Below are 24,421 nucleotides of genomic sequence, written 5' to 3' on the forward strand. Positions count from 1 at the left end.
GCTCCCAGTTCAGGTGTCTTCCCACCCTGTCAACCTGTGCTGACACCTTCAGACATCCAGGGACTTGCCTACTAAGGTCCCGGTGTTACTCAGTTCGCCAGGAGGACCTACCCTTCATGATGTATATCGTTCGCTTATGAGACTTCCCACAGTGCATTACCTCACAGTGATCAGAAGTAAACTCCATCTGCCATTACTCAGAGTGTAAAACTCTGAGTATGACTAACTTCATCCAGTCTCCCCAACCGTCCCTACCTATAATTGTCGAGAGAATGCACAACCATCCCTATTGCGTTAACCTCCTCCAGGCCCGCTCATGGACACCATCTATGTAAGCTTCTCCTGTTCCTGACTATATTTTCCTTCTGTTCCAATAAACCCTTGTGAACTTTGTGACCTAGTCCAATCTCTGCAGTGCTCTATATAATCAGCCTCACTGTGCCTGGAACCTGGCTTCAATTCCAGCCTTGGCCGACTGTCTGTGTGGACTTTGCATGTTCTCCCCACGACTGTGTGGGTTTCTTCCGGGTACTCTGGTTTCCTGCCATATCCAAGATTTGCACGATACGTCATTGGCCATCATAAATTGACTGTAGTATTCAGGCAAGTGTGGTTTAGGTGAGTTCACCATGAGGAATGCAGGGTTTATTGTACCGGGAGAGGAATGGGTCTGGTTAGGATGCTCTTTAGAGGGGTTGGTGTGGACTTGATGGGCCTAATGGCCTTTTTCCACACTGTGGAGATTCTATCCAGGCTATTGTCTAGTCCTGTCAACCATCTCTGTCTCTTGGACCTTGCCTCATCCCCAATACTCTCCTTATATGTGTAATCTCCAACAGATTCTAAAACACTCCTTGGCGATGTAAGCTTCTCCAGTCCTTACCACGATAGATATGACTGTCACCTCTTCCTGCTTTTAGAACCCTCTCTATAAATATTGCCATTCGTGACAGCACTCCTAATCACTGTTCCATCCTGAAAGCCCCCAAAACATTTCTATCTCTGTAAACTCATCTGGACTGTCTATACTTCCTTTTGACAATCCCGTTCTAACACTTTCTCGATATCAAAAAAGTAATTTAGTGTAGGTAACCCTTATTATTGTAACTTCCATTCAGCCATACAGCACCGAGGATCTGTAGACAATCTTTTCAACTCGACAGCCATCTCTGTGTCTGTAATCTCCTCCACTCCCCATAATACATTCTCTCTGAGCTCCTCTGTAGTCCATTAAACACTCCCTAACACTGTCTGTATCATTGTAACCTTCTCCAAAGACACAATCTTCTCTATCCGTGTAAATCCCTACACCAGTCCTACCCTTCTAAGCTCCATCTAAAAATACAACCCTCCATGTTTGTGTATTCATCTTCAGTCCCTACTCACCTCCCTATCTGTCTAACCTTCTCCATGCATTTTTGCTACAGTCTCTTCAACTGTCCCTGTCAGTGTGATATCTTCCAGTCCCGAAAAATACCCTCTCTTTAACTTTCTCAGGCCACATAAATCTCACTATCTGTGACCTACTCCTGTCGGAGAACCCTCCCTCTGTAAACTGCTCAAACTCTTCAACTCTCCATAAGTTCTTGCAGCTCTTCCAGGCCTCCCTATCTACCAAACCTCTTCCAGTCCCTAAAACGCCATCAGTCTGTGGAAACCTTACCACCATCCCTATCTGTGTTATCCTCTCAGGTCCCTGCAACACTCCCGATCTGTAGATCCCACTCCAATGCCTGTGCGTCTCCCGATCCTGTTCCGACAAGACTCATTAACAGTGTAACATCCTCCCGTCACTATCACCCACACTGTCAATGTAAGCTCCTCTTGTATCTCCAAACATTTACTCATCTCCATAACCTTCTCCAGCTCTTACCCCCATCTGTGTAAACATCACTCTCCACTCGAACCCTCCCTTCCGCAGGAACATCCTCCTGTTTCTGCTATGCTCCATTTTCTGTGAAACTGTCTCCAACCAAACTTGCTACCCAATCTCTCAAAAAAGAATCCAGATTCCACATCCTCCATGTCTAAATAACCCCCAGAACCATGGCCTTCCTATATCTATAAACATGTTCAGTCACGATGACCCTCCATATCTCTGTTTGTTCCGCCAGATGATACAAACATCTTTATCTCTGTAATCTGCTCAGCTCCCTAAAACAGTCCGTCTGTGTAATCCTGCCCTGTCCTACAAACATCCTTATCCCTGTAAACTTCTCTATCTTTCCCAGCATTCCCAACTCCATGAACCCGTCAGCCCTACAGCTCTCCACATTTCTATAACCTCCTGTGGCTCTATGGTCCTCCCACCCTGTGAAACCACCTCCAGTCCCCATGTCCCTCCCAATCTGGGTCCTCTGCTCCAGATCAGACCATTGCTGTCTCTGTACACACCTCTACTTCTGACAATTCTTCCCTTTTGTGTAACCTCGTTCAGACCCCATACTCTCCAGTTTCCTAAATCCTCTTCCTGCCATTGCAACCAAAACCATGTTTATGTGACATCTACCAGTACTTAAACCTCCCCGACTCAGTAACGTCTTGAAGTCTTAACGAAACATCTAAACTGTGAAACCTCTCATTTCCCTACAATCCTCCCTCCCTCCCTCCCTCAAATGCCTTCATCTCCATGAAATCTCACAGTTACTGAAGCCTCCTTTTGGCACTGCAAACCTCCTAATGTCTGCAAAATCCTCCTGTCCTGATATTCCTCTCTATTTCTGTAAGCCCCACCACCCTCCAGTGCCCTTCTGGGGAACATGGCAGAGGAGAGAAGATTTGTAAAGTCCGAGCCATGTTACGGAGGTAGAATACTGGAAATTACAGATTTGATCTAATGTTTGTGGTGTGCAGATTATTGACGAGGACTCTAAAGAAAGGATTTATGACTACTTGGAAAGACATAGTTAAATTAGAGACAGCATGGGTTTGTGAGGGGCAGGTCATGTCTCACAAACCTCATTGAATTCTTTGAGGATATGACAGAATACCTTGATGGCTCATTCAGAAAAGAAGGATGATTGGGATACATGGAAATCTGTCTGTCTGGATACAGGATTGGTTGGCCCAGAGAAGACAGAGAGTGGCAGCAGATGGACAGTATTGAGCCTGGAACTCAGTGACCAAAGGTGTTCTGTAACAATCAGCTCTGGAACTCTGCTCTTTGTGATTTTTGTAAATGATGTGCATGTGGATGTTGGAGAGCGGGTTAGTAAGTTTGCCAATCACACCAAGGTTGGTGGAGTCATGGGTAATGTGGAGGGTTGTTGTAGGTTGCATTGGGACATTGACAACACGCAGAGCTGGGCTTGAAGTGGCAGATGGAGTTCAATCTGGAAAAGTGTGAAGTGATTCATTCTGGAAGGTCGAACCTGAATATAGAATACATTTTTTAAAGGCAAAATACATGGCAATGTGGAGGAACAGAGAGATCATAGCGTCCATGTCCACAGATCCCTCAAAGTGGCCACGCACGTTGATAGGGTGCTAAAAGGTCATGTGTTGTGTTGGCTTTCCTAAGCAAGGGGATTGATTTCAAGAGCCGTGAGGTTTTACTGCATCTTCATAGCATCCTGGTGAGACCACACTTGGATTATTGTGTTCAGTGCTCGTCCCATCTTTACAGGAAGGGTGTGCAAGTTTTAGAGAGCATACATAGGGGATTTACCAGGATGCTGCCTGGAATGGAGGGCATTTTTATGGAGAAAGGTTGAGGGAGCTAAGGCTTTTTTCATTGGAGTGAAGAAGGGGTTGGGGTGACTTGGTAGAGGTCAACAATGTGATGAGAGGCATAGAGAGAGTGAATAGTCAGAGACTTTTTCCCCTATGGCATAAATGGCTATTACAAGGCGGCATAAGTTTATGGTGATTGGAGGATGGATAATAGGATAGAGATGGTAGGTGGTCGGATGGACTGCCAATGGTGGTAGTAAAATTAGACACATTCGGGACATTTAATAGACTCTTGGACAGACACATGGATAGTAGTAAAATGAAAGGTATGTAGGCTAGTTTGATCTTATAACCGGATAAAAGGTTGGCATAGCATCATGGCCGCAGGGTCTTGGGTTGAACTGTTCTGTGTTCTATGTTCTGTCTGGTAAACTGGGTAAAAAGCTCAGATCAATGTAAAAAGGATATGACATTCAGGAGGAGCTAGGGAACTGGATACGAAATGGGCTTTGTGGTAGGAGACAGAGGGTGATGGATGACATGTTGTTTTTCTGACCGGAGGCATGTGACTAGCGGTGTAGTGGGTCCAGGGTTGTTTGTCATTTGGATAAGTGGGTTGGATGGGAATATTAGTTTCCTGGTAAGTAAGGTTTTTGTGTGTCACTGAAATTGGTGCTAAAGTGGACAGTGAAGAAAATAATCTATGATACAACAGGATGACCAGTACTGCTGGGATAGTGGGCTGTAGAATAGCAGGTGGAGATTAATTAGATAAATGTGAAGTGTTCCATTTTGGTGAAACAAACCAGGGTGGGACTTGTACAGTTAATGTTTGGACCCTGGGCAGTGTTATCAATCAGTGACCCAGGGATGCAGGTACACAGTTCTTTGAGTGTGGTGTCACAGGTAGACAGGCTGGTGAAGCAGGCGTTCGGGATGGTTACCTTCATTGGGGAGAGCATTAAGAGTAAGAGTTGGGTGTCATGTTGTATCTGTAAAAGACATTGGTGGGGCCATCATAAAAATATTGTTGATCAGTAGGAAGAACTCATCTGGTTCACTTACTTCCTTTTAGCAAGGACATTAAATATTGTAACCTAGTCTGGCCAACATTTGACTCCAGACACACAGCAATATGGCTGACTCTGTTCTACCCTCTGCGTAATTAGCAGTGGGGTCAAAGAATGTTAGTCCATGCAGTGACAGACACATCCCATGAATGAATAAATAAAAATACATATATCCCTCCCTACCTCTGCAAACCCCTCCAGCTCCAACGATCCGTACTGGCTTTGTAACACCGTTGAGGCCCTGACCACTCTCTGTAACACTCTCAACACCTCCAGAACATTCACCTCTCCCTGTTCCTATCGTGGCATTAAACCATGACAATGATTCCCCTTCCCACAGCCCTCCTCCTGCGAGCAGACCCATTGTAATCTATTTAACATTTACTCCTAAAACACTCTCTAACTTCATGGTTTTAAGTACTTTATGTTGATTCTCTCAGCCTCATAATCTAGTATGAGGTTTGGTTTGTTTCACCAAAATGGAACACTTCACATTTATCTTTTGTCCTGAGTGCGGGACCAGTGGGGATTTCTTGCTGAGGTTTATACTGTTTCAATGGAATGTCTTTCTGTTGAGTGTTGTACACTGTTCCTTCAAATGTTTTCTGCTGTCCATTTACAGCCACATGCTTCAGTCTGTTTAGCCTGTTTACCTTGGTCAGTTCTCCTACACACATGTAATTGACGAGTTTTGTTTCTAGTTGCAGTTGTCCTCTGTGATTCACTTTAAAACTTTATATTTACTTAAACTGCACTTTATCACAATTCCCTGAAGGATCTCTCTCGGTGACATGACTCATTCAATAAGTTTCATCACACGGTCGCTCTGCGAGAGTTATGGCCCTAGCCAGTTGCACAATGTGTTTTTCAAAGAAATACTGAAAAGAATTAACCGAACTCTTCATCCAATATCAATGTTGACCGTGTGTTTGCTCCAGATTATACAAATATTGAAGTGTTCCAAAATTATCACAATGCCTTTGTTAAAAAATTCCAATGAGTCCCTGTGTAATGCAATGATGAGCAATGGAATACTGTTCAGTGGCTAAAACTGTTCTGTTGCTTGTGTCTTTGGCAATAGTAGCCAGAATTTATATTCAGACTGACTCTCCTTCATGATCTGCAGCCAAATGCTTTCTCTGTAATGCCTTTGTTATCCATTATTTTTAGCATTACCCATTTTGCCTGAGTTTCTACAAGATTGTGAATCATTGAATATTTTTGTTCACCCTGTATCCATGTCTCCCTGGTGTCTAAATCTCTTTTATCGCTGTGTCACAAATCCAGCTACCTTACTACAGCGACGTTGCCCATTAAAACCAAAACATAACTTACTCTTTCCCACAATTTTCTGTCACAAATCTATTCGCTGATGTAAAATTTTAGTTCAACTCTGTGCCTTCCTGTTCCTTTCTGCTTGTCTTCAGTCCCCTCCCATGCTGTTCCATTGTTTCACCTCTTATCTTTGGATTTGGAAAATTCCTTTCACCTGAACCCTGTCCCAGCATCCTCTCTGTCAGTTTAAAGTCCTGTCCATAAACCTACTGACATGATCAGCCAGGACCCTGGTCCCAGCACGGTTCCAGTGGGACCATCCTAATGGATTATTTATTAAATCAGATATGGGATGTGGTGTCTCTATCTGACCAGCCTTTCTTGCCTAGAACTGAGTAACTGGCTCGACCTTTGAAGAGGGTAATTGGGAGGCAAATACTTTGCTGTGGCTATGTCGTGCAGACCACGTGAAGATGGCCAGATGTTCTTCTCTTAATGACATAGCAGCCTGGGATACATTTTATTGGGCATTGGGAATTTCTCCACTTTTTTGCCTGTGAAAATATTTAATTCCTCCTCCTTATTGATCTTAACATGTTCTAGAGCCTCAGCATCCCAACTGAAATCCCCAGCTACAATGCCTTTCTCCTGTGTGAATACAGATGGGAAGTATTCATTGAAGACCTCACCTGCTTCCTCTGGCTCCATGCACAGATTGTCCCTTTGGTTTCTCACAGGCCTTCTTCTTTCGCTGGGAATCCTCTTACTCTCAGGAGGCCGATAAAATACCTGTGGCTTTTCCACAATCGTATCTGCCAAATATATTTCATGACCATTGTTTGTCCCTCATTTTCCCCAACCCCTTGCACTCTCTATACTTGTGAAGGGCTTCACCTGATTTTATTGCACTGTATTTTCTTTATCAACTCACGATATTACTTGATCAGTATTCTCTGGATTTGCTGCCTTTACTATCCACTCTACAAGGAGCACGCTGGGCCTGCGTTCTCACTGCATCACTTTAAAATGCACCACTTTCCTAATATGGACCCAACTGCAGGGAGTTCCTCCCTGTCTCTGTTTGCCAGATCCTCTCTAATCATTGTGATATTGATAGGAGGCACAGTTGTGAGGGGGACAGACAGGAGACTGTGTGGCTGCAGAAGAGACTCAAGGATGGTGTGCTGCCTCCCAGGTACCAGGGTCAAGGAAGTCTCCCAGGTACCAGGGTCAAGGAAGTCTCTGAGTCGTTATTGAACATTATGAAGGGGGACGGTGAACATCCAGAGGTCATTGTGCACATCGGTCCACATGACAGAGTTGACAAAGGGATGGGGTCCTGTGAAATGTGTACAGGGAGTCAGGTGAGAAGTTTAAAAAGCAGGATATTGACTTCAATGATCTAGAGATTACTACCAGTGCCAAATGCCAGTGAGGATAGAAATAGAAAGGTAGGCCGGATGGATGTGTGGCTGAGGAGCTGGTATTGCGGCAGGGTTTTCAGTTCTTGGGTCATTGGGATCTCTTCTGGGGTAGAGGGGACCTGTACAAATGAGATGGTTTGCATTTGAAGTAAAGGGGCGCAATGATCCCAGGCAGGAGATTTGCTAGCGTTACCCAGGTGGATTTAAACTAGTTTGGCAGGGGGTTGAGACTCTGAGTGAGAGAGGGACCATCGAAAAGTCAGGGAAATACATCAGCCATCAGGAGCAAGTTACCTATTCAGGATATCCAGGGGCACAGTCGAGGGAGGGAAAAGACATCTGGTTTAAAGGGCATTTATTTCAACACACGAGGCCTGACTGGTAAGGCAGACGAGCTCAGAGCATGGATTAGCTCTGGGGACTGGGATATTATCCCCATAATGGAAACATGGCTGAGAGAAGGGCAGGACCGGCAGCTCAGTGTTCCCAGTCAAAGAAACTACAGGCGTGACAGAAGGGCAAGTAAGTGAGGAGGGGGAGTTGCCCTTTTGATTAGGAAGGACATAACAACTGTGCATCAAGACAATTCTGTTAAGCAGTAATCAAATGAGGCCATAAATATAAAAGTTAGAAACAAAGAGGGGATGGTCAGTCTGCTGGGATCATGTTCTAGACCCTCATAGAACAGCGGGTACGAGAGGAGCAAATATGTAGTTAGTTTGCAGTTACCTATAAAAATAATAGAGTATTATTGGATGGAGATTTTGACTTTCCCTGGATTGACTGTGTCACCCAGAGCGTAAAAGACCAGTACTGGGTGGAATTTGTAAAATGTATCCAAGAAAGTTTCCTAAACCAAGATATAGATGGAACTACGCTACTCAGGCGGGTGCAACACTGGGCCTGTCATCAGAAAACGAGGTCAGGCAAGTGACTGAAGTATCAGTCGGAAAGCACATTGCGTCCAGTCACCACAACTGTCTTTGTTTTAACATAGTTGTGGAAAAAGATCAGACAGGTTGACAGATTTAGGTCTTATACTGGAACTGGGCCAATATTGGGACCATTCAGCAGGATTGAGCAGGGGTTGATTGGGTGAAGGTAAAACTCACACAACACCAGGCTATAGTCCAGATGGTTTACAGAGGAACCTCGATTATATGAACGAGGTGGACGGGCACTATTTCGTTCGGATAATTGATTATTCGGTTAATCCATTCAATGCCTTTCCTCTGGGTCTCGGAGTTTTCAGTCCAGTCTGCTCCCTGTTCAGGTGACTAGGCAGCAGCAAGCCATGAGTGAGCCCCCACACCCTGTCAGATCCCAAAAACTCCGCTAGCCTCCAAAGGCATTCAACACCGCCCCCACCTGCCTCTCAACGTCCCCCCCTAAACTGACCCAACAGCGAATCCTGCCCCCAAAACCGTCCGACACCACCCTCCACCCAACACCTGCCCCCACTTCCCAGACACGTCCGACATCACACTCAGCCCGTCCCCAAACACGTTCAACACCGGCCCCGACGACCACACTCAACGACCAATTCATGTCCACGCCCATGCCCCCGTAAGTGTTACCTAGGTAAGTGGATAGTGAAGAAGGTGTTTGGTATTCTTTCCTTTATTGGTCAGAGCATTGATTATAGGAGTTTGGAGGTCATGTTGCAGCTGTACAGCACATTGGTTAGGGCACTTTTTGAATATTGCATTCAGTTCTGATCTTTTTCCTATTTGAAGGATGTTCTGAATCTTGAAAGTGTTTAAAAAAGTTTTTCAAGGATGTTGTCAGGGTTGGAGGATTTGAGCTGCCAGGAGAGGCTGAAACGACTGAGACTGTTTTCCCTGGAGCGTCAGAGGCTAAGGGGTGACATTCTTGAGGTTTATAAGATCATGAGGGGCATGGATAGGATAAACTGACAACGTCTTTTCCCTGGGGTAGTGGAGACCAGAAATGGAGGGTGTAGTTTTGGGGTGAGAGATGAAAGATTTAAAAGGGACTTAAGGGGCAACCTTTTCACGCAGAGTGTGGTTCTGTATGGAATGTACTGCCAGAGGAAGTGATGGAGGCTGGTACAATCGCAGCATTCAAAAGGCATCTGGATTGGTATATGAATAAAAGCGGTTTATTGGGATAAGGGCCAAGTGCTGGCAGATGGGACGAGATTAGGAAAGGATATCTGGTCGGCGTGGACGAGTTGGACCGAAGGGTCAGTTTATGTGCTGTACGTCTCTAGCTCTCTCTGGCTATAAATGTTTTCCACTGTTCATTTACAACCTGACATTTCAGTCTGTTTCCCCTGTTTGCCTTGGTCAGTTCTCTCTCAAAATCGTATAATAGGCTTTGTTACTGATGCTCGGGTGTGATTTATGGTCACTTTAAAATGTCATAATCTCTTTGAATTCTGGTATAATTTCTTGGAGGATCTCGGTGTGATATTACTCATTCACTCAGCTTCATCACCCAACAGTCGATCTGAGATAGTTATATTCCTAGCCATTTGCACAATGTGTTATTCGAGGAAGTACTGACAAAAACATTCAAGGGGGATCTCGGATAATATCACTCTTGCCAATGTGTTTGTCCCGGATTATACAAAGATTGAAGTCTCCAAAATTATCACACCACCTTTGCTACAATTTCTAATGAATTCCTGTTTAATGCAGGAATGAGCAATGAAATACTGCAAGGCAGCATAAAAAACTGTTCTCCTGCTTGTGGTTTTGACAAATGGCACCCAGAATTTGCATTCAGGCTGATTCAGCTGCATAATCTGAGACTAAATGCCTTCTCTGTGATACCTTTGTTATCCATTAGTGTAAGGGTTCCCATCTTGCTTTTCCATTCTGCCTGAGATCCTGTAAGGTTGTTTACTGTTGAATATTTATGTTCCACCTTTTGTTCAAACTGTAATCACGTCTGCCTGGTGACTAAGTCTCATTTTTCTCTGTGTCACAAGTCTATTACCTTATTGTAGATACTATGTCCATTCGAAAAAAAAGCAGCATTAATATTTCCTCTTCCCCACAATGTCCTGTCACAAACCGATTCATTAATGTACAGTTTTAGTTAAACTCTGTCCCTTCCTGTTCTTTTCTGCTTGTCTTCAGCCACATTCCCATGCTGTTCCGAGGCTTCACATTTTCTCTTTGGATTTGGAAAGCTCCTTTCATCTGAACTATGTCCCTACACCCTCCATGTCAGTTTAAAGCCCTGTCCATAAACCTACCGACATGATCGGCTAGGACACTGCTCCCAGCAGTGTTGATTTTAAATCACTCATGGGATGTTGCTGTCTCTGGCTGGCCAGCATCGCATGCCTACCCTGACCAGCCTTAGAGCTGAGTGGCTTGCCACATCATTACAGTGGGCATCTGAGCGTCAATTCCATTTCTCTGGGTCCGAATTCATATATAGGCCAGACTGGAAGCCTATAACAGATTTGCTTACTGAAAGGGTATTATTAAGCGGTTAGATGTGTATCCCTGACTTTGGTATTAAATTCTGGATGAACAGTCTAGTGAGAGTAACACGAGACCATTGCCTGGTCCACTGATAGCTCCCTTATCCCTGAGTACTGATCCCAGTGCACCTTCTTCCTGACCGAGATTTGATCCTGATACCTTCAGCACTCTGGTGATATCGCACAGTCTCTCCCCATGTGGTATCTGTCACTGTGAGGTTCTAATTGCTGCCCGTGGCTGCACCTTTTGTAGTTACTCCAGATCCTGAGCCAACAGAATTCTCCACTCCAGGGAGACGCAGCAGCAGCACAGGCCAGGGATGGAGACTGGGATTTTCCAGATCCCTGTGGGACTCAGTGCCATTCTCCATGTGTAACCCTCACTGCATCAGTCTAATTTCCCATTCTGTCTGTTTCTCTATCTCCTGTAGATACTCAGGATGCTCTTGACTCAGCAGAATTCCCAATTCCTGTCTCGTCCATCACCACACTGAAGACAGTCGGTCATCCAAAGAGATGGAGAGTGAGATCTGCAGCTTTCAGTAAATCCTGCAGGGAGGTAAGATCACTCACAGTGAACAGAGCAGAGTATATTGAAGGGATCGAACTTTGGTCCAGAAGAGATGACACAGATACAGTGTTGAAGGGTAAACACAGAGCATGATGGTCCCAGGCTCAAACTCCACCTCATGTTAATTTACATCTCTACTGCACTGAGCCTTCCTATGTTAATACCGTAAGTTGACAGTTATCAATCCAGGCCTGTGCTGTCTTAGTGAGGATCAGGACAACAGAGGGGAAAGCAGGCCTCCCTTTAAGAGATGGTATTGAAACCTGGGATCTTTCGGTTCTATATTCTCCCTCTCACACTGTCTCTTGTCATGTGATAGAGTCATACAGCAAGGAAACATGTCTTTCTGTCCAACCTTTTTTGTGTCAATGTCTTGAATGCTTGTAATTCCCAGAAATTTTCCTATTTCTGTAACCTCCACCCCTCCCAAATTGCCACTATATATTTGAAAACTGTTCCAATGCTGACGACTTTCTCTATGTTTAAATTGGTCCAATGTCGATAACATGCCCAATCTCAATAATCTCATCCTGCACTCAGTACAATAATCCCTATTTCTGTATTTTTGCACAATACTTACAGTAACCCCGTCTCTGTAAAATTCACCAGCCTGGAGCAAAATACCCACCTGTGTACTTTCCTCAAGTCTCAAGAAAACATGATATCACTGTAACCTTCTGCAGGTCCGATCACATTCCTGCCTCCTGGCCTATAGCACCACACGACCACAGTAACCTTCTCCCATCCCTACCGACCTCCTTACCCATATGAACACCTCCAGACCCTTTTCAAGCCACAGCAGCACTCCACATCTCTGTTTGCTCGTCCACTCCCTCCAGTCCTCCCTGCACCTCAAACACTCTCTCTTTGTGTAATTCTGCAAGTTAGGCAGCACGGTGGCTCAGTGGTGAGCAATGGTGCCTCACAGTGCCAGGGACCCAGGTTCGATTCCAGCGTTAGGTGACTGTCTGTCTGTGTGGAGTTTGCACCTTCTCCCTGTGTCTGCGTGGGTTTGCTCCAGGTGTTCCAGTTTCCTCCCAAAGTCCAAAGATGTGCAGGTCAGGTGAATCGGCCATGCTAAATTGTCCATAGTGTTAGGTGCATTGTCGGAGAGAAGTGGGTCTGGGTGGGTTACTCTTTGGAGAGTTGGTGTGGACTTGTTGGGCCGAAGTACCTGTTCTCATGCTGTAGGGAATCTAATCTAAACTCTCCCTCTGCGTTCCATATTACTGCCCCTAAATATATCCATCTATCCATAATCAGCCCCAACCCCTTCAAATCTCCGTGTTTCTGTGAACTCCCACAGCTCCAACATCCCTCCTTAACTGAATAACCTTTTCCAGTCCTGAAACACTCTGAAAATGTGGACATCCTACAAACCTCCCTTTCTGCATCATCCTCTCAGGTCCCTGTAAAACCCCGATCTGTGGAACCTGCTCCCGATCAGTTTCTGCAGGACTTACTATCTATGTAACTTTCTCCCGTCGCTATCACCCGCCCTGTCAATTGAAGCTCCTCCGGTCCCCCCACCAATCTAATCATCTTCATAACCTTCTCCAGCTGTTACACCCCTAACTGTGTAAACGTTACACTCCCCTACAATCATCCCTAAAACAGAAACCTCCTCCAGTGTCTGCAATACTCCCTATCTGTGTTTGTTTCTCCAGGATCTATTGCTGATCCTGTCTCTGTAAGCTCTGACAGATTGTACAGCTTGCCGGTCCATATAATTTCCAGAACCTCAGCATCTGACATCAACAAAAGTCTTCATTAACTACAGCCTTCCATATCTCTGTACATTCCTCAATTCTATACAACTCTCTTTATCTCTGTAAGAAGCACAATTCCATAAAATACCCCATGCCTGCGTAAACTGACCCAATCCGACAGTGAGAAGCCTCACTGTCCTTTTGATCACCTGTTGTCCCTTCAGATTTCCCTGTATCTTCCCTGACTCCATTGAATACAGCTCATCTCATGTTATAACTCCTCTAACTCATATGTTACTCCCCATCTCTGTGATATTCTTCAGTTACTGCAATTCTCATTCTTTATCCCCAGAGCTTCCAATCCCCCTGATCGATGTAAGGTTTTGATCACTTGCAGCAGGTTTAAAACCTGTAGGAGCCTCCAACTCCTCAATGCATCCTGTCGCTGTAACCTCCTCAAATACTACAGCTCACTGTCTTTGTAATATCTTCCAGTATCTGCAACCCTGTCAATTTTTGTAACCGACTCCAGAAAAGCACTCCACATCTCTGTGTAACTGATGGGAATGCTGCAAACTTGCCTTCACAGTCCTCACCAGCTCTCTGAACTCCTGCAACTCTCAGTATCTCTGGATCCTCCAACCCCTACACTTCTCCCTGGCTGTGTGAACTGATCCAGCCCATTCAACCCTCCCTATCTCACTCACTCCTGAGCTCCACTGTTGTCCATGTCATGTAATTCCCAGCACCAACAACTCTCCCAGTCTCTATAAACTCCTGCAGCTCCAATTACCACCCCTACCTCTGTACTCTCCAGTCCCTCCAATCCTCCCTTTCTCTATAAACTCCTGCAGCTCCAACTACCACCCCAATCCGTGTAATCTCCAGTCCCTCCAATCCTCCCTTTCTCTGTAAACTCCTGTAGCTCCAAATACCACCCCATCTGTCTACTCTCCCTTTTTCTAAAAACTTCTGCAGCTCCAACTACTACTGTGTAATCTCTAGTCCCTATATTCCACTGGATCTCTGTAAATGCTTCAGAACTGATAATCCTGTAACTCCACTTGACATCTTTCAGCCCGACAACCAACTGATCTCTAACCACCAATCGTGATCTCAAACCACCGAACTCTGTAACACCCTCCATTCTCTACAGCCCAGCTTTTCTCTGTTAGCTTCTCTGGTAATTGTATTCCCCTTCATCTACGGTTACAGATCCTTGGTCAGGGAAGCAATGTCTCAGTACCGAATCTGTAAGAGCACAAGAATCTTTGGTGTATCAATAAATTTGCCTCATTTTCTAAATTTTAACAACTACAAGTTCAACCTTCTCCACCTCTTCTCATCAATATCCCTCCATTGTGAAGATCAGCCTGGTGAACCTTCTCTGGGCTGCCTCCAATGCAAGGGCATTTTCCTTCCAGATATGGGACCAAATCTGTTCACAGTATTCTCAGTGTGGACTGACAGGAGTCCACTATATTTATTACAAGCCTTCCCTATTTTTATTCTCTATTCCCATTGAAATCAATGCCAGCATTCCGTTTACATTCTCTATGTCATGTTGGCCCTGTATGCTACCTTTCTGAGATTTATACACAAGGAATCCCACGTTACTCCATGGTGTAGCTTTCTGCAGTTTATCTGAAACCAAGAGATGACAGCAATAATCAGGAAAGTGCTGGAATGTATGGTAAACGATATGCCAGAAATGCTAACTGCACACTTAGAAACCTATGGAATAAGCGCAGTCCATAAGACCATCATGTATAGGGGTAGAATTAGGCCATTCGGTCCATCAGGTCTATTCCACTATTCGATTATGGATGAATTGTTTCTCAACCCCATTCTCTCACTCCCTGTAACACTTGATCTCCTTATTCATTCAGTACCTGCTTATCTCTGAGTTAGATACACTGAAACACTAAGCATCCACACCTCCAACGGCAGTGAGTTCCACAGGTCCATCACCCTCTGGCTGAATACATTCCTCCACTTCTCCATTCTGAAGGGTCATTCCTTCACTCTAACGCTGTGGCCTTGACCTCTAGTCTCTCCTACAAGTGGAAACATCCTCCCCACGTCCACTCCATCCAGCCCCTCTGTATTCTGTAAGTTTGAATGGGATTCTACCGTCGCCTCTGAAGCTTCATCAAGTGCAGATCCAGAGACTTCACCTGCTCCTTATACGACACGAATTTCATCCCTGAAATCTTTCTTGGAAACCCATTTCTCATACCCCTTCACATCCTCTGTCCAGACTCTGAATGTATAACGTGTAGTGTGTAGTCCCAACAATGACACCTGCGGAGCCCTCCCCATCGTCAGATCCCATCGTGACAAAGACCCTTTCCTTCACACTCTCTGCCTTGTGCCAGTCAGGCAAATCCTCTATCCATGCTCAGCATGTTGTTCTGAAACGGAAATTTCATTTCACACCCACTGCTGGATTTATTTTTCTGTCTGACTGTAAACAGCAGAGTTTCACCATTACCTTCCCATCTGTAATTCCCTGAAGAAGGTGGTGGGGAGCTGCCTTCCTGACCCTCTGCAGTCGTTTGGGTGTAGGGACAGACACAGTGCTGGGAGGATGGAGCGTGCCATGGAGCGCACGTTGGAAATGCTGATGTTCCCGTGCATAGGGAACTCCTATCCTTCCATGGTATAGAGATTCCGGGTTTGTGAAGTACTGTTGAACGGGCCTGCCTGAGTGACCTCAGTGCTGCTTGTAGATCTTTTATTCCATCAGTCATTCATGAACATGAGCTTTGATGGATGAGCCAGCATTTATTTGGACTTGTCCCTGAGAAGGTAGTAGTGAGCTGCCTTCCTGAGCCCCTGCACCAGCCGTTGGAACTACGGCTACAACACTTCTAATGTCTGTAACTGCACACAGACAAGGCACCTCTCTCTGTATATGTGACATCCTCCCCGCCATATAAATCTGACAGTTCCTCACAATATCTCACCTCCTCCATTCCCATCTGTGCCTGAGATCAGTAAAATCTCTAAATTGTTGTTTAAACTTCTGGTCACCCAAAGTTTCTCCCTTTTAAAATTTGTAACCCCTTCAGTTTCTGTTACTCTCCATATAACTGCAATCAATGATAGCATAGGTTCCCTTCCAAAATCTCAATAATTACAATGGTTGCGTGTGCTAAATTGGCAATTTTCTTCCTACTTATACATCTCAGTTCTTCCAACTCCTACAATCCCACTATTTCGAATGCTCCCATTCTCTGCATCTCCTCATGTCCTGGGAGTACTTGAAAACCACCAGTGTCACAAAGTTATTCCCCCCAGTTACTGCAAGTCTTCTAACTCTCTAACATCCAACAGTCTCCAGTACCATACGCGACTTGCTGGCTCTCGATTTGCATTTGTTGAAGTCTACGTATCTTGTAAGCAACTCAGAAAAAAGCCCTCTAGACTCTACAAAGCTCCGTCATGAACAAGCCACTATCTCTCTATTTCCTTTGCCTTCTTCAGTGTCTGCAACTCTCGCTGTATCTGCCAGTAACGTTCTTTAGTTACTGCAGGTCTGCCTAGCTCCCCAGATAGCCTGTTCCATCCCATACAACTAGCTCAATCACTGTAACACCCGCTGCTCTGTCTAATCCCCCTCTTTCCCACTGTCTTCCAGGCACAACAGCGATCCTGTAAGAGAGCAGTGCGAAATGGGATGTTATAAATCTCAGCTGAAGCTTGAGGCCTACCATTTCATGGGAGTCACAAAGGGAGAGAACCTGAGAGAACAGCACATAGCGGGAGAATATTAATCAGTAGCGAGGATTGGGGTTGACTAGGACTTGGAGTTGGAGAAGCAGCAGAGCAGGAGGCTCGAAATCAGCACCGAGTCACAGAGGGAGTGACCATGTGAGGGGGCAACTTGGAGCAGGGGCATGAGGCTCACTCACATTTGGGAGCTACAGAGGCAGCAAAATGGGAGGATATAAATCAGCACTGAGAATCGAGGCCTAGTCGTACCTGTGAGTCACAGAGACGGTGACCCTGTGAGGGAGCAAAGTAGAGTGGGAGTTGAAGCATTACACGAACCTGGGAGTCACAAGGATGGTGACCATGTGAGGGAGCAGAGTGGAGTGGGAGCTGGAGGATTACATGTACCTGGGAGTCACAGAGACGGTGAACTTGTGAGGGAGCAGAGTGCAGAGGGAGCTGGAGGATTACACGTATCTGGGAGTCACAGAGACGGTGACCCTGTGAGGGAGCAGAGTGGTATGGGAGCTGGAGGATTACATATAACTGGGAGTCACAGAGATAACTTTCAGCTGCTGGGACCTGCCTGCACTGAGTTTGGAACAAGTGCAAGAACCATCGCAGAAAAGGCTGTAAGTTAATTGGCTGATAAATACACCGTTATTAACGACTGTCAGTCAATTGCTGTAAGTCAGCAAAGTTATTTTTTCAATTTCTGAAGTAAGGATTGATCTCAGACATAAGAGAGGATGTGAAATTCTGAGCCAATATAGTGAATTACCCTCAGTAAGCCACAGTGGAATAAGGGATTAACCATATTGTTATTCCCGGATGTTAACTTCATTCTAACTAATTCATTAAGTTACTCGTGACATGTTGCATTTTTCGACATTGCAAGACAAGTTTGTCACATGGTAAATGTGTTCTGTTACATTGGGAAGTCATAGTCACTGCTCATGTCCTAGATGAACACTGAGTCTTGCAGATCAGACAGTGCTAGAGACTTTGTGATGTTGAGAGTTATGGGGATAGCACACGCACAGAGCAGATCACCCTGCAGCCATGACAGCCTGGAATAAAGAAGGGAATGGGGGATTAGGCAATCGAAGAGAAACAGTCAGTGAATACAGGAATACCCTGATATCTCCCTCCCAATTCAGTTTCCCAGTTTGGAAGCTGATGAAGGTGTGGCCTGCTCAGTGGAGGACAGTCAGAGCCATGTCTGTGGCACCACAAGCAGCCTGACTGTACAGGAGGGGAGGGAGAATAAAGGAGGAGCAATAGGCACAGGGGAGGCAGGAAAGTGAAGAAGGTGTCAGCGTGTCTGTAATTCCAGGATAGTGGGGTCAAGAATGTCACTGTGTCTGGAGGACTTTCGTCTGGGGGACAGTGAGCAGTCAAAGGTCACGTCCATGTTGGTAGGAATGACCTGGGTAGGAAGCGTGAAGTTATCTGGTAATCAGAATTTAGCGAGCTCGGTGGATGGTTAGCAAGCAGGTCCGCAAATGTAGCAAGCCCTTGGTCACTGACAGTGCTGTGTCCAAGTGGCAACAGAACTCAGAGTTTTAGGTAGATGAGAGTGTGACTGAAACGATGGTGCAGCAGGAAGGGCTTCAGATTCCTATGACATTGGGACTGTTTCTGGGGAAGGCAGCAACTGTACAAGCTGGATGGGCTAACGTGACAAAGCTGGGACTGAATACCTTACGGGGTGTTTGGGAGGGATTGAAAATAACTTGGCCTGTGCTTAGGATCCATAAAGGAAAGTAGAGGAGACTACCAGGATTCTCAAAATACAGGGAGATGCCGTTGGTACTCATTTGCTACAACAATTTTAAGAGTGGAAGATGGAGTAAGAAAGAAAGCCTTAATCTGAGGTTCTCTGCATCGACGTGAATACTCGGAGTGTGCAGAATTACAGATGCAGATAGGCGTGTGGAAATTTGACTCAAAGAATGGCAGGATTGGGTGTGAAATATTGATGATAAAGAATTCCAAAATGATAGAAGGCAAGGGAAAGGATGAAGGGAGAAGTACTGGTTTAGATTAGCATTACTTAAGGAGTCCAAGAGAAAGATGATCCGTCCAAGGACAGAATTAATTTGGCTGGAGTTACAGAACATAACGTATACAATGTGGTACAGTCTGTTCGCCAGCAACCAAAGAAATGATGGAGAGAATAAATATTCAGGCGCGTTTGAGAGCCATGACAATACTACAGATTAATTATACTGAGAAACTTAAATTATCCAGATATTAACTGCGTCATTGGTGTTGCAGGGTCACGAGGTTCGAGTATTCCTTGATAACATGGAGGAGAGCTTACTGCAGGAGTATGTGTCCAGCCCAAGACAGCATGTACTGTCGGACCTGGTCCTTGGGAAAGAGGTGAGGAAAGTGGATCCAGTGTCAGTAGGGGAAGAGATTGGGGGCACAGCGATCATTTTATTGTAAATTTCAGGATGATGGTAGAGAATGATATACAGTAATTGAGAGTGAGAAACATTATTTTGCAGAGCAGCCTTCAATGGGGCAAGAATGAAGCTGGGAAGGTTTGACTGGAACACCAATTTGGTCAGAAAATGATAAACTGAACCATGGCTCCCTGCAAAGAGGAGATGGCTTGGGCCCAATCGAGGAATGATCCCTCAGATAGGAACGGCAGGATAAACAACCCCAATGCTCCCTCGGTGACAGTGAAGAACAATAGAGTTCGTGTCAGATGGAGAATTGAATTGGGAGCCACGAAGAATGCTGGAGGTTTAGAGGGGAGATGGTAGAGCAGAGCGGGATTATATGAAAACTGAAAGTCACCATAGATCTGTCTCAGAATCCCCCTGTGAGCCCCTCATAATGAGCGTGTTAAAATATGGAGTAAGGCTGCATCAAAATTAGAAAAAAGGATTTATACCTGGAAAAAAGATCTCCACAAAATACACTTAAGATGCACTCAGATGCGTTATAGCTGCATGTTTGACTGAAACATTCAGGAGGCGAATGGATAATTTCTAAAACAAAACAAACGTGAGGATGTGAGTGAAGGAGAAGAAAATTACTCAGCAGAGTTCAGTTGAAGAGCTGGGATAGCCATGTTCGGCCATATGACACCCTTCTGTGCCAAAGGCGTCTGTGTGATGTGTTGAGAGTCCTCCAAATCCATAAACATCCCGTCTTTGTAACCTCGCCGATCCTGTATGACACATCCTAATCTCTGCAATCTCCATCAGCCAATGTTGCCCTCCTTATCTCTGTAACTCATACAGGCCATATAAACCTTCTTTCTCTGGAATCTCCTCCAGTCCCGAAACTTTCCTCTCTATAATATATTTCTCAAGTCTTTACAGATCTTCCCTTCTCTGCAACTACTCTGATCCATAGAAACCTAATCTTTCCAATCTCCTCCAATCCATACAACAATCAGCGTTACTTACCCCCATCCTGCACTGACAGATTGCAGTATCTTCATAAACTCCAGCCACTACAGTATTCATTATATTTCCAACGTCCTCCAGCACTGCCAACTCTGCCCATCTATTTTCTTAGCTACAGTCCCTACAATTTTCCCTGTTGTCTAATCTACTCCAATGCCTAACAACCTGTGTAACATCCTCGAGTACCGACCAGGCTCCTGATTTTTTAACCACCTTCTGCCACGACACAGCTCACTGTCCCTGCAACTTCCAGATTCTAAACCGTCCTGATCTGTGAAAATTTCCCCAGCCCTCCCTCTCTCTGTAATATCTACCAGATGTTAAAACTGCAATAATCCACAGAGGCTGGTATCCTGTTACCAAATCCCCTTTTATTTGTCCATGCATGATCCATGGCACTGACCCACGCTCGCTCAGAGCTGGCTCTAATATTGAACAGAGCCCCGATGCTTCTGTTTATTTCTGAGCCAGGATTCCCTGATTAGAGCGGGTTAACAGTCCCAATCAGGTGACACGTAAAATGAGGTTTACCTGACTGACCTCGTTCCAATCGCTATAAAAACACTTCACGTATCTCTAACGTTCATGAACACCTACAAATCCCCTAATCTCTGAAACCTCCCCCAGTTTCGACAATGCTGTCTCTGTAAATTTCCCCAAGGACAGTCCTGTACCTTTTCAGTCGATCCTCCTGTTATCATTCTCCTGCAGGACCAATACAAGCTCTGCTCTTTTTTTTCTGTTTTCTACAAACTCTCGGTCTCAATGTTCTCAACTCTGAACGTCTCTTACGAATCACTAACTGGTTCCAAAGACACAGTCTGCTGTTTGTGTGTGACCTTCTCCATAAGGAGGAAGGGGGTTTGAAGCAGGGAGCTTCATAAGGGCATGGAGCCCTTCACACAAATAGGAATATTTGTAGAAACTCGTGGGTTTACAGAGGCGGGAAGGGTCATGGAACATGAAGGATGTTTCAGAGACTGGCAGTTTGTCGGCACATTGGACAGAAGTTTTATTTCTGGAGCCGAGAGATAAAGAGAAATAAATCATGTGCGAAATTGTCCAGGTAACATTTTCATCAGGTGTCGGGGAGGGTTTCTCTCTACAAGGCTCTTGTAGCCTGAATATTGATGTGGCTGCTCCAGCTCCATTTTTAAAACCTGAAACTACTATTGTCTTTGTAATCTCCTTCAGCCTTTAGAACAACCCATATCCCTGCAATATCCCATAACCTTCACACTCTTTCCTATGTCTGTTACCTCCTCTGGACCCTACAGCTATCCTGGACTTCGCACTTGCTGCCATCCCTGAATTCCCTCCTAAAGTTTCAACAAGGCCAATGAAATGGTAGCTTTAAACATCATGAACCAGGTCAGATGGGGCTGCCATTATGGAGACGTGGCTGCAGTGTGACAACGACTCAGAACTGGATATATCAAAGGGGTTTAACCATTTACACAGGAAGGATATAAAGGCTAAAACAGGGAAGTGCACTGTGTATAAAGATTGGGATCAGTAGTATTGTGATGCTAATCAATTCACATACTGCTCCTCCCTGCTTTCTACCCTCATTCCTGTGTATTGATCCTATCAGATATTGGTAACCCTTGAAAACTTCTTAAAATAGTACAGGATAGAGGAAATCACTCTGCACACTGTCTACATTGGACAAAATGTAATGTTATTTTTAAAGCCCTAGTTCTGCCTCCCCAGAGACGATAGGCCTTCAGGTGCAGCTTCCGGCACCTTTTTAAAATGGTTTGAGAGTTTCTACCTCTACTCCACTTCCATGTGTGACTCCCAGATCTCGGCCATACTCTGGGTGAAATAACAACCTTCCTCAGCACTTTGCTAATATTTCAACCAATTACATTTTATATTCACTGTTGGTAACGCAATTCTTCAACAGGAGCAAGATGTTCTCTCCTTTTTGACCCAGGCTCATGGCAATATGTGCACCCCAATCAAATCTCCTCTCAGCATCCTCAATTCCCCTATCTTTCCCCATATCTGCACTTCCACTGTCACAGGGTGAAGAATCTCCTCTGTACCCTCTCCAGTCCAATTCCATCCTTCCATGTGATGGGTTGACCAGAACTGCACACAGTCCCCAAGCTGTGACTGAACTCATCATTTATATAGTTCCTGCATAATCTTCCTGCTCTGAAGTTCTGCACTTTGGCTGACAGAGGAAATAATGCCAATTGCTGCATTAACAAGATTATTGATCTGTCCAGCTTCCTTCATTTATCTGCCCACACTGACCATACTCTCATTTATTCGCCATTCTTCTTTATTGTTGATGTCCCCAAATGCCTTGCCCGACACTTCTCTGGGTTGGTTGCTCCATTCATCTGGATCCTATAGCTTCTGTTTTTAAACTGTCTGCCATGGGATCTCTCGTTAAATCCAAGTAAGTCACATGTAGTTACAAGTTACTGTCTCAAACCAACACAGTCAGATTAATTACACACGATCTTCCTTGAACAACCTCATACTGACTGTCCTGGAGTCCCTGGGACATCCTCAGTGACAGTTTATCCACTGTCTCATAATTCCAGCCTCGACCTATTCAGTCAGTCCCTTGCTCCACATGACACAAAGCTGCAGTGTTAGCCATTCTCCAGTCCGCCCGCACCATCCCTGCATCCAGGGAGGATTGAATAACGTAGATAACGATAAGGCAGGGGATTTTCTCCTGCTCCTTTTAGCAGTCTGGAACATTGTGTTACCCCTTTTTAAGGAATTGAATCTCCTGTATAATTCTCCGCTCCAAGTTTGTTGCTCCCAATATTTCATCTCTATTTTGTTTCATACAGACAGAGGCCTAACCCATCTTATGATTTCGTCAAGTCTCATTTTAATCGGGTTTCATGGAGGGTTACTGTCCAAACGGTGAATTGCATTTTCTCATGATACCATCCCAATCTGCCTCATATTCTCCCTGCCTGCGTGGTCTTCCTCTTATCTGACACTAACGTGATGATTTTTCCCCTTCGTCATAACAACTGCCCTCTGCCTGGATATCCCAGAATGCACCAGCCTCCCTGTTTCCAGGAGCCATCTTTAAAATGTCATTTTACTCTTGGAGTGTGAAGCTGAAAATGGCCTGGACATGGCAGAGGGGGTTAAACTGGGGCCCCACTTTGTGGCCAAACCACGGGTCCTTGCGTATGACATGGTGCATGAGAGGGACATTATCTTCCTTCAGGGATGGCAGGGAAAGCTATGACACCAGACTCTGCCAGCTTGGTCCGAGGCTGATCCCTGGGTCAGTGAGGTACCAGCCTTCTGGGTGAATATCCACCAGTATAGGAAGGAGGTCAGTGACCATTTCTCCTCCACCAGGGTAAGTGCCACCATCTGCAATTTGTGACCGCACCCTCACTCTCTTTGTTACTGCACCCACCTCCCGCCAAGGCTCATGTTCTCCCACTCTCACTGAATGCAGCACCTTCTCTCAGTCTCTCTAATCTCTTCTCTGCCCCTCTGCCCCACTCTGCCTGCTGCCCACTCACTCACTCAGCGCACCTCGACATCTTTCCCCAGCTGGCCCAGCACTAACAGCTGCACCAATCACTTCGATTTCCCTCATCCTTCTTGTAATTCTCACATTCCAGAAGGAACCTTCCCACACTAGGCCACAAAGATCGAAGAGGGATATGGGGCAGCCTAACATTCATCTCCTCACCCCCTCACAGGGGAAGGATCCTGACCCTAACAACCACGAGCGGCTGACTGACCGTGTCCAAGCTCCCAGACTGGGATCTGAGACTTCCCCTGACTCACTGTGCTGGGCATCATGACTGACTGTGGACAAAGATATCAAGCTTCCTGGGTTTGTGTCCCTGCTAAACACCAAGACATTACAGCAGGCGGGTGAGCCTGGTAGCTGTAGGTGAGGGGAAACGCTGCTAAAGGCAGGGTAAGGCAAGTCAATAATTCTTTGAGCATTCAAGTCAGTTCAAAATGAATGTGTACAAACATGAAGTGAGCAGCCCAGAGGGACAGTCCATGAGCTGGGTGTGTGTCCCTGAGCACAGTGTCCTTGCAGCAGTATTGACTATGTGCAAACATGGAGTGAGCAGCCCA

The 24,421-nt window shown here is 45.4% G+C and overlaps 1 long non-coding RNA gene across 1 annotated transcript in view; it reads left to right on the forward strand.

Annotated features, from left to right (window-relative positions):
* LOC140453327 (uncharacterized) overlaps nt 1–20,180 on the forward strand; it is a 43,501-nt gene extending 23,321 nt beyond the window's left edge. Inside the window, exons 3-4 of the long non-coding RNA XR_011952366.1 lie at nt 11,333–11,460; nt 19,179–20,180. This is a non-coding gene — a long non-coding RNA (uncharacterized lncRNA). The remainder of the gene's footprint in view (nt 1–11,332; nt 11,461–19,178) is intronic.
* The last annotated feature ends 4,241 nt before the right edge of the window (nt 20,181–24,421 follow it).

The sequence above is a fragment of the Chiloscyllium punctatum genome, chromosome 27 (genome assembly GCF_047496795.1).
Source record: "Chiloscyllium punctatum isolate Juve2018m chromosome 27, sChiPun1.3, whole genome shotgun sequence".
Taxonomy (NCBI): domain Eukaryota; kingdom Metazoa; phylum Chordata; class Chondrichthyes; order Orectolobiformes; family Hemiscylliidae; genus Chiloscyllium; species Chiloscyllium punctatum.